This window comes from Aquarana catesbeiana, linkage group LG13 (genome assembly GCF_042186555.1).
Source record: "Aquarana catesbeiana isolate 2022-GZ linkage group LG13, ASM4218655v1, whole genome shotgun sequence".
Classification (NCBI taxonomy): Eukaryota; Metazoa; Chordata; class Amphibia; order Anura; family Ranidae; genus Aquarana; species Aquarana catesbeiana.
The window spans coordinates 125826939-125838777 of record NC_133336.1 but is presented as its reverse complement, the minus strand read 5'-3'; the positions used below and the strand labels follow the sequence as shown (position 1 = coordinate 125838777).

The 11839-nt window shown below is 40.7% G+C and overlaps 1 long non-coding RNA gene across 1 annotated transcript in view; it reads left to right on the top strand.

Annotated features, from left to right (window-relative positions):
* Window positions 1–3684: 3684 nt before the first annotated feature.
* The window catches only part of LOC141117769 (uncharacterized), a 30563-nt gene continuing 22408 nt past the window's right edge, over window positions 3685–11839 (top strand). Inside the window, exon 1 of the long non-coding RNA XR_012237209.1 lies at window positions 3685–3883. This is a non-coding gene — a long non-coding RNA (uncharacterized lncRNA). The remainder of the gene's footprint in view (window positions 3884–11839) is intronic.

The following is an 11839-nucleotide window of genomic DNA, read 5'->3' as shown; positions in this document are numbered from 1 at the left end:
GGGGCATATCAGACAATATGCTACAAATTGTGAACCACAATTGAATTGCCAAATGGCATGGGTTTGGCCATCGCTACCTGTAACCTGCTTCTTCCTATGCCACATGTATTTGCATGCTCCACAGTTGGGGACACCTCACTTAAAACTACCCTTTTGGTCAAATAAACTGCTCCAACATTGGTTGGCCACAGTTTTGGGTTTACGAACTCTGCTTGGAGCAATGTGTCCCCTTAAGTTCATGGGTCTACGGAAAATTACATTCGGCCATTCTGGAATAACATTGGTCAAACAAGGATCTCGGTGGAGAATACCCCAATATTTTTCTATGATCCTCTCTTGTGTGAAAAAGTATCCTGTTCACTTTGTGTTGCTTCCTTTGTGTGAAATCCCTGGTGTTCCTGCCAGTCCCCATGCTTTTATATTAAAAACTGACCACATGAAGGAGAACACACTGTGGTCAGTTCTCTAGCTGTGCTGAGAACTCAGCCTGCTCTTCCCTCTGCTTTTATGCAGCTGAGAACAGAGGGAATGTGACTGATGTCACTGATTAAAAAAAAAGAAAAAGGTATTTATGTTTTTTTTATATCTATACACAAATGTTATGCCTTTCATTTCTATTTTAAATGGAATGGGTTGTTTTACAATCACTTTAAATGTTAGTGGGTTAGGTGCATGGTGATAAAACACATCATCTCATTTTTTTTAGTCATTGTGAATTCCCTTGTTATGGCTGTTTGATATATACAGATATTGATATTATCAGGATCCACCCAGATGCCTGAACCTCAGTGAGCCATTGAGAGGCTGAGCGAGCTGCTCCCGCCCCTCTGCAGTCCGGTGTTCCAGTGAGCACTGAAGGGTTGAGTAGCGAGCCAGTGACTGACAGTCACTGGCTTTCTGCTCAATGAAGAGAGATCATCAGCTGAGAGATCAGGAGTCTTTTATTGGGTTCTAGGTTCTCGGAGGCAGCGGTGGACAGATGCCGCATCAGGTAGATAAGATAGCTAAATAAGTATAACTTTATTTTTTTAATTCCCACACTTCTCTTTTAAGGTTGCCAAGTATCCTCAGTGTTACAGTTCACTATTTCATAATGTTAATGTGAGCTTTCGGGAGGGTAACTTGCTCACATCTGTCACAGTGGTATTCATGCTGTTGCTCCATTTCTGTATACATGCGGCACACTTTGCACTGAGCAAAATCTTCAGCCTTGCTAGTACTCATCATGGTCACAATGTTTATATCACTTACAGGAAGATTACCATGTTCCCAACAGGTTTGGGACTCCTTTTGTTTTAAACTCCTGTGTTAGTTCACAATCCCAATGTGAGCAAGCTGTATTGGAACAATCGATACAATAGAGCACATTTTAAAAAGGATTTACAGCTAACAAATTTACAGCTACAAAAATACAAAAATATTTCTGTAATGACAGAAAAGCCAAAAACGAGATGTTTACATCTATAGGTTAATTGGATAAAAGCTGGAATGAGTGAAGCCCAAAATAAATACGGAAGTAAAGACCTTTTCGCATTACAAAATTTTATGATAAAACAATAATTAAACACACATGAAATCTGTAAAATCTTCAGTAGTTTAGGACATTTTTTAGAAGGACTTTGAACGTGAGGATAAACATAACTGTTCTTCAATACATTTAAAAAAATATTTTATAATAAGGAGCTGACTGTGGTAGGCAAGCCAACAGTTTAAAAGTGAATTAATACATGCCAACTGGGGATTAAAAAAAAGAAGGCAGAAATAAACTGAGTGGTAACATTTTGTTCTGCAGTGGTACTACAGCTGTGGGTGATCTGCGTCCTTAGTTGTCACACATTCCGTAACATTCGCCTAACAGATTTAACTTTATAATAATTGGGATGCAATAAAGTTGTAAGGAATGATAACAAGAAGAAGCAAGAAAATAAATAGAGTCTGAACCAATCAATACAATAAAAATTGGAAATGCAGATTTGATGACAGTATCAATGAAAAATGTAAAAAAAAAATTTAAAAAAGGCTACAGTCATAAAGTAAATAACATTTTATACTGTGGTTTAATAAGAAAGTTCCTCATCCACAGCAGGTATTGGGGCCATCTTTGGCAGCCAGCTGATCATCTCTGTTCCTTCAAAAAAAAAAAAACACTGCTTCTGTTTTCAGAAAGAAAAACAAACACTAACTCTTTGTGATACTACAGCGAATAAAGGAGAAAAAACTTCACTCAGAGTGAGGTAAAGTACAAATATTAAATGAATAAAACAACATTAATAGTAATGTCTTGCCAGTAGAAGGTATTGTTCCAGAGCAGGGTACTCCAAACTTCTTAGTATGTGTAATTCTATAAATTATTGGCGGGCCAAAAAAAAAATCCCCATCAAAGTCCCTATTAGATTCCCTTTTACATTATGGTCCCCAACAGAGTCCCATTTACATCAGATTCCCCCTTACATCACGGTCCCCCCAAACATCAGTGTCCCCATTAGTGTCCATACGATAATCCCCCGTACAGAGTTGGGAGTTATGGTTGAAGAAATTAAAGCTGAGGCCAAAGTCATCATCTGCTGAACTTCATCCCGCATCTGTGCACATTGAGGATACACCATTTACCCTAGCTGCGAGACAGATGTAGCATGTGAGCCATAGTTTGGTCTAGCGAATAATAAAATAAAAGCTACATCTAATGCTAGAAACCCATAGCATTCCAAGAAATTCACCAGTTGTGTGCCGTTTTGGGTTAGTAAACACTATACCAATGTATTTCAGATATAGCAAATGTTAGTGACCCCTGTGAAAAAAACCTGGAAGGTGCCATTGAATAACATACATTTAATAAACTAAAGAGACCATTTACTTTTCCCAGGACTGTAGCCTATTTTGATCCAGCTGCACTTACCAAAAATGTATTTAATGTACAGTATGTCCAGTGAGTTTAGGTACCATCTTAGTTTAGAAACACCTTGCTGGAGATTAGAGACCTATTCAACATGTAAATACATACTGATCTGAAAAGACAATAATCACGGGATAAAAAAATCTTTAGCTGTTAGGGTTGTGAAAACTTTAATAACAAGATATCTTTATGGACTGATTTTAATATTGTGACATATCACAATCCAATGTAGTTCATAAATCCCCCTTGCTATAAACCTTCTTCTAGATTTCAGGGGTGGATTCATCGTTTCCTTTCTTACTGATTCAAAGTAGATTATGGACCAGGACCTATAATCATAGCAGATGCTATGATTATAACCAAGATTTTTAATGCAAATAATCAAGATCATTTGTATGTTTAGCCTAAAATCACACCACGGCAGAGAATTATATTGGAGATACTCATGGGATGTTTAAATAAAACACCATAACAGAGGTTTCTTTACTGAAAACCACCCCACTGAAAACAAGTTGAATGCATATTTCGACTTTTCTATTACAATCTAGCTTGGTCCTGTTAGGGCCAGATTGATACTTTTTGACTTCCTACTGTTTTTACTCTTCTCACCCTAGTTGATGGACTAGTCTAGTCACAAAAGCGTTTAACACAGTTCCCCACACACGGCTCATGTGTAAGGTAAAGTCTACAGGCTTGGAAATATCAGTTTGTAAATGGATAGAAAACTGGCTAAAAGACAGAATTCAGAGAGTAGTGGTTAATGATTCTTACTCTGAATGGTCTAAGGTTATCAGTGGTGTACCCCAAGGTTTAGTGCTGGAACCCTTACTTTTTAATATCTTTATAAATGATATTGGGTCTGGGATTAAAAGTAACATTTTTGTCTTTGCAGATGACACCAAGCTATGCAGTGGAATAACATCCTTACAGAATGTCTCCAATTTACAAACCGACCTCAGTGCACTGCCTAATTGGGCGACTATGTGGCAGGTGAGGTTTAATGTTGATAATTGTAAAGTTATGCACTTGGAGGCTAAGAATATTCATCATACATACTAGGGGGAGTACAACTGGGGAAATCAATGGTGGAGAAGGATCTGGGTGTTTTGGTAGATCATAAGCTCAATATTAGCATGCAATGCCAAGCTGCTGTTTCCAAAGCGAGCAAAGTCCTTTCGTGTATTAAGAGAGGTATGGACTCCAGAGAGAGGGATATCATTTTGCCCCTGTACAAATCATTAGTAAGACCTCATCTGGATAATGCAGTTCAGTTTTGGGCACCAGTTCTCAAAAAGGATATCGGGGAACTGGAGAAAGTGCAGAGAAGAGCAACCAAACTGATAAGAGGCATTGGGGAGCTCAGGTATGAGGAAAGATTAGAGGAACTGAATTTATTCACTCTTGAGAAGAGGAGATTAGGGTGGGATATGATTACCATGTATAAATATATAAGGGGTCCATATAGTGAACTTGGTGTTGAGTTATTCACTTTACGGTCAACACTGAGGACAAGGGGGCACTCTTTAAGTCTAGAGGAAAAGAGATTTCATCTCCAAATATGGAAAGGTTTCTTCACAGTAAGGGCTGTGAAAATGTGGAATAGACTCCCTCCAGAGGTGGTTCTGGCCAGTTCAGTAGATTACTTTAAGAAAGGCCTGGATTCTTTCCTAAATGTACATAATATAACTGGGTACTATCATTTATAGGTAAAGTTGATCCAGGGAAAATCCGATTGCCTCTCTGGGATCAGGAAGGAATTTTTTCCCCTGCTGTAGCAAATTGGATCCTGCTTTTCTGGGTTTTTTATGCTGCCTCTGGATCAACTGTGGATATAGGATTGGGTATTTGGGAATTGTATGATAGTTTTTATTTTATTTTTTTTATTTTTTTATGGTTGAACTAGATGGACTTGTGTCTTTTTTCAACCCGACTAACTATGTAGTCTTAGAATCACACTAAAGAGATCAGACATTATAACAACATAAAACACCCAGAGGCTGAAGTGGAGAAGTAGAAAGAGACAGTTTGTCCATTGAACAATACCACAGTTACAACTGATGTCTAAAAGAATAAGACAAACTTTTACCCTACTTTGCTAAAGCCTGGTACACACCACCAGTTTTTCCTCATTCAACCCAGCTGGCCAAATTAAAAAAACAGAAGAGCTCAGGAGGAGCCGCTGTACTAGCTATCCAATGTTAGTACAGGGATCTTCCCACTGAGCTATTATGTTCTGACAGGAGGACCCCCCTCTCCAAAACACACCGGTCGGAGCTTTCAGCCTTTGGGTGAGAGCACTGATGGGATCAGATTGGCAGATCTTTTTCAGTAATGCCCTTCAACGGAAGCTGCACCTTCGGCCGGCATCTGTCAAACAAGCTGCCGTACACACAGGCCGAATGTTGGCCGGTTTCTTTTGAAACGGCCAATACCGCCCGATGTTCGGCCCATGTGTATGGGCTTAATAGTTCAATTCTTGGTAAGTGGATCCAAAGTAGATGAACTGTAAGATACAGTACAAACTTTAGAAACTATCCAAGAGATCACAGCAGCATTCTTTAACCGGTTCCAGACTGCCTTTCGCACATTTGCTTGCGGCAAAGCAGCCGGCTGTGTAAAATGACGTACCTGTACGTTGTTTCGTGCAGTAGCTTTGAGGGGCGCGTGCGTGTCGATGGAGGCACGATCGCGCGCTGAATAGCCAGAGGGGGAGCCAATCAGTGATGTCCGCCGGCCACCTGCGATCGTTCCCGGAAGAGGCAGATCGCCGTTCTGTCAGAGGAAAAGAGAGAGGGATCTTGTGTTTCTGCTAAGCAAGAACATGGATCTCTTTCTTTCCCCAGTCAAACTATCCACTACACTGTTACTAAGCACCCCCTAGGGACACCCTTTGATCGCCCCTGGTGTTAACCCTTTTCCCTGCCAGTGTCGAGTAGTATGGAAATACTCTCATGTGTTCTATGAATGGAAATTCCTTCATGTGCACACCTCCCAATTTTAGGCTTGAGAATGAGTGACACTTTAGCGAGTGACCTGCGGCACATGTATCACGCCACAGCAAAAAGTGGGAGTGATTAAATTGTAATGGCTGGGAGGGGCAATCTTCCTCAGTACCAGGTGCATTGCTTGGTTTGAAAAAAAAAAAATGGGAGGAACCTTTGGACACTCTAAGGATAGTAATGTGGTGCATGCACCACATGATGGCGAACACTGGGTGTGGCCAAACTGTTAACAGTTACCAGTGGAGGGGGGCTAATGAAGTGATGTAGAATGAGGTGGTGTGAACATGGAATGCGCAGAGTACAGAATGAGGCAATGTGGAACAGGGAGCATGCAGCACACAGTACGGAATGAAGATGTGTAGAATAGAAAACACACAACACAGAGTACAGAATGAGGTATAGTGGAATAGGGAATGCACTGCGCAGAGTACGGAATGAGATGTTGTGCACTAGGGAACGCACAGTGCATACTACAGAATGAAGTGGTGTGGAAGAGGGAATGCCCAGCACAGAATACAGAATGAAGTGAATGTGAATTAAGAAAAGCAGAGCACAGGGTACAGAATGAGTAGGTGTATATGATCAGTATGTAGTGACATAGTGGTCAGTGTGTAGCATCTATTTTAAAGGCAGCCAGTGCATATTATTTTATATATACTGTGATTCTGTATTTGCCAAATATGCTGCAGAAATCTCATTCCACTGAGTCTGGCTGCAGCCATTTTAACTGTGGGCAACTGAAGCTTCTGCCTGTTCACTTCCTGGATTACACAGACACACAGAGGCACACCTCCAGCTCTGCAGCCCTGCAGCTTTCATTGGCCCTCTTATGACTCATCCCCCCTTCCTTCCTGGCAAACTCTCACAAGAGTGAGAGAGAGATCTGTGCATGATGTCATATGCCTAGACAAGAAACAGAAAGTGGGCTGTATAAGGTATTTACTGGCAGAAAAAAAAGTTTTACTATCCAAAGTTCAAACAACAACGGCAGAAGATTTAATAGATGGAAAGTTGAAAAAATGACTGAAGGTCCGCTTTAACCACTTCAACACCGGGCCTATTCTGACACTTCTCACATGTATGTAAAAATCCATCCATCCATGTATGTAAAAATCCATCCATCAAAATTTCTTTGATAGAAAATTACTTAGAGCCTCCAAACCTTATATATATATATATATATATATATATATATATATATATATATATATATATATACACACACACGCACACACAGTGCCTTGCAAAAGTATTCACGGCCTTGGCATTTTTCGTGTTTTGTTCACTCAGAACCTGGAATTAACATGGATTGTTTGAGGATTTGCATCATTCAATTTACAGAACATGCCCACAACTTTGAAGATGTTTTTTTTTTATTGTGAAGCAAACTATTCACCCCCCCTAATGTCAATACTTTGTTGAGCCAGCTTTTGGGACTATCACAGCTCCAAGTCACTTTGGATAATTCTCTATGAGCTTGCCACATCTTACCACTGGGATTTTTGCCCATTCCTCCATTCAAAACTGCTCCAGCTCCTTCAAGTTGGATGGTTTGCGCTTGTGAAGAGCAATCATTAGGTTTGACCACAGATTTTCTATTGGATTGAGGTCTGGGCTTTGACTAGGCCATTCCAACACATTTACATGTTTCCCCTTAAACCACTCAAGTGTTGTTTTAGCAGTGTGTTTGGGGTCATTGTCCTGCTGGAAGGTGAACCTCCGTCCTAACCTCAAATCACACACAGGTTTTGCTCAAGAATATCCCTGTATTCAGCACCATCCATCTTTCCCTCAACTCTGACCGGTTTCCCAGTCCCGACTGCTGAAAAACATCCCCACAGCATGATGCTGCCAATACCATGTCTCACTGTGGGGATGGTGTTCTTTGGGTGATGTGATGTGTTGGGTTTGCGCCAGACTTAGCGTTTTTATTGATGGCCAAAAAGTTAAATTTTAGTCTCAAAATGTGCCATTTTGTTTTTGCTGAATGGCTTTCTTCTGGCCACTCTGTCATAAAGCCCAGCTCTATGGAGCATACAGCTTATTGTCGTTCTATGTACAGATACTCCAGTCTCTGCTGTGGAACTCTGCAGCTCCTCCAGGGTTACCTTAGGTCTCTGTGCTGCCTCTCTGATTAATGCCCTCCTTGCCCGGTCCATGAGTTTTGGTGTGCGGCCGTCTCTTGGCAGGTTTGCTGTTGTGTCATGTTCTTTCCATTTAGTTATGATAGATTTGATGGTGCTCCTAGGGATCATCAAATATTTGGATATTTTTTTATAACCTAACCCTGACTTGTACTTCTCAACAACATTGTCCCTTACTTTTAGTGGAGAGTTCCTCGGTTTTCATGGCAGTGTTTGGTTAGTGGTGCCTCTTGCTTATGTGTTGTAGCCTCTGGGCCTTTCAAAAAGGTGTGTATATGTAATGACAGATGATGTGACACTTATATTGCACACAGGTCGGCATCATTTCACTAATTATGTGACTTCTGAAGGTAATTGGTTGCCCCAGAGCTTTTTATGGGCTTCATAACAAAGGGGGTGAATACATACGCATATGCCAATTATCAGTTTTTTATTTCTGAAACATCGTTTTATGTATATATTTTTCTAATTTTACTTCACCAACTTAACTATTGTGTTCTGATCCATCACATATAATTCAGATTAAAAAAAACATTGAACTAAAGGCTGTAATGTAACAAAATAGGTAAAAAGCCAGGGGGGGGGGGGGGATATTTTTGCTAGGCACTGTGTATATGTGTATATATGTGTATATGTGGGTGTTGCAATTTTTGTCACATAGTATCTGTGCAGCATTTCCTAAACGTATTTTGTTTTTGGAAAAAATACACTTTAGTGAATTTAAATGCACAAAAAACACAATATAATAATCCACTGTTTGGTAAAATATAAAATATATTATCCAAGAGAAGATGCAGCGCTAATTAAAACTCATAAATATGTGAATATGAATATACATAAAAAATTTGTTTAGTAAATACCAAGGTGAAAAAAGAAAAACTAAAGCAAGGTCCCGTCAAAGAAAAAATCCATAAATTCCTAAATAACAGTGTTCATCCAGATGAGCAAGAATAAATTTTCAAAAAGAGAATTGTGACCATGTCTTCAAAGGAAATGAAGTGCATCCAGATTACCACCCAAAGTGTATGAATAACCTGCTTACCAGAAAGCGATGACCACCGCAGCAGTCTCACCCAGCCTAGGGAAGTAAGGTCTCCCTCAACCCTTATGGGAAATCCAGAACTCCCGCTGTTGCTAGAGGTACTCAGCCATAAGACGAAAAAGACTCCTCTGCCGCCAAATCCAGCAACGTCCAGCATATATAAAATATGATGTTATGCTGAGCAAATAGATCATGGAACAGCGCCAAACCACGATACTTAAATCTCAACAACACTTTATAAGCCTTTACAGTTTACCAGTTTAGAGGTACACAGGACGTCTGGTGCTAGAATTCTTGCTCTCGCTGTAACGTCCGCAGTGATTTCTCACATGTGGTATGAACACCATTTACATATACATGCACAATCTACATTTGTGTTCACCTTTGTGCAAGAGCACGGGGGGGGGGGGGCTTTACATTTTTTTATTATTATTTATTTTATTTAGAAAAAAAATACGCTGTTTCTTTATTTTTTATATTATCTCTGAACAACATCGCATTTAATAGTATGAGCCATGATAGGTCCCCTTTATGGAGAGATCTGGGGTCTAATAAAGATCTCTCCTCTGCCCTCCAAAGCATCTGATCAAACCAAGATCACTTTGATTAGATATTTGTTCAAGCCAGTAAAGGCTTGTTTACATGAGGCCAAAACGGGAAGTGATGAAATCCTCTTTGCTTCTCGTTTCTGATGTCACACAATGGGAGGAACAATATCACATCCTTAGCAGCTCCCCGATTGCACGAGAGAGCCCGCTAAGGTTGACGGTGAGAGGTGGGTGAGACACTCTTCCACCACCTGTTAAAGTAATCCAGTAGCCTCTCAGCCACTAGGATTACTTTTACGTTGAACAGAATCGCTAGCCCTAAAAAATTATATCTCGATCATTGCTGCTGCAATGACCGAGATCACCCTTCCAATCCAACAATGTACCCGTATGACAAGTGGTTAAAGAGGAGTTCCCCCTGGGGAAAAAATAATTAAAAGTCAGCAGCTACAAATACTGTAGCTGCAGACTTTTAATATATGGACACTTACCTGTCCATGGATCCAGCAATGTCGGCACCGCAGCCAATTTTCAGATCGACTCCCAGGTGCTGCCGCCATCATGCCTGGTAGGGGAAACCGGCAGTGAAACCCTTTGGCTTCACAGTCGGTTCCCTACTGCACATGCGTGAAGCACGCTGCGCTTTCTAACTGGCCCAGCAGCAGAGGAAGGAGGAGGGGGTGAATTTCCGAGGGACGGCACCTTGGCGCCATCTCCCGGAAGTGGGAAAGGGTACCGATCAAAAACCGATACCCGTTCCCCCTCCCACCCCTGAAAGGTGCCAAATGTGGCACCAGAGGGGGGGAGGAAGCAGATAAGGCAAACCAATCCAGTATCCTTGCCCAAAAAACCTCATGAACAGAAACAAAAGTCTAACAGATATGACACCGGAAGATGAGTCCCCCAGATTGGGAGGTGTCTATAGTGCTACTGGGGAAGAGCAGAGGGCAAGTAGCTCCAGAACTAATGAAATGGCTGGGCCAAAGCCGCAAGGACTCTCAGCTGTGGATGGTAGGACGCAGCTGTAAAGAAGAATACTGCATAGGAACCTGCAATGTAAGATCAATGAATCAAGGTAAGCTGGATGTGGTCAAACAGGAGATGGCAAGACTAAACATAGATATCTTGGAATTAGTGAACTAAAATGGACTGGAATGGAAAAATTCAACTCAGATGGCTACTATATCTACTACTGTGGACAAGAATCTCACAGAAGAAATGGTTTAGCCCTCATAGTCAACAAAAGAGTGAGGAAAACAATACTGGGGTACAATCCCAAAAAGACAAGATGATCTCAGTCCGTAACCAAGGCAAACCACTCAACATCACAATAATCCAAGCTTATGCACCAACCTCTGATGCTGAAAAAGCTGACATTGACCACTTTTATGAAGATCCACAAAACCTTTTAGAACTAACTCCAAAAAAAATATCCTTCTCATAATGGGAGATTGGAATGCTAAAGTAGGAATTCAAAGCATATCCAGAATAACAGGTAAATATGACCTTGGCATACAAAATGAAGCAGGACAAAGGCTAATAGAGTTTTGTCTAGAGAACACACTGGTAATAACAATCACTCTTTTTCCAACAACCAAAGAGGCGACTCTACACATTGGCATCACCGGATGGTCAGTACAGAAATCAGATTGATTATATTATCTGCAGCCAAAAAGGGAGAAGCTCTATAAGCCAGTCAAAAAAAGACCTGGAGCTGAATGTAGCTCAGACCATGAGCTTCTTATGGCAAAATTCAGGCTTAAATTGAAGAAAGTGGGAAACACCACTAGACATTTCAAAAACTACCTAAATCAACCTAAATTTGATCCCTTGTGAATACTTAGTGGAGGTGACAAACAGATTTAAGGGATTAGATCTGGTGGACAGAGTGCCCGAGGAACTAAGGAAGGAAGTGCATAACATCGTACAAGACTCAGCAATGAAAAGCACCTCAAAGAAGAACAAATGCAAGAATGCAAAGTGCCCATCTGATGAGGCTATACAAATAGCTGAACAAAGAAGGCAAAAGGCAATGGATAAAGAGGAAAATATAAACAACTGAATGCAGACTTCCAGAGGATAGCAAGAGGAGACCTTCCTAAACAATTAATGCAAAGAATTAGAGTAAAACAACAGAATGGGCAAGACTACAAAGCTTTTCAAGAAAATTGGAGATATCAAGGGGAAGCTTTGTGCAAAGATGGGCATGA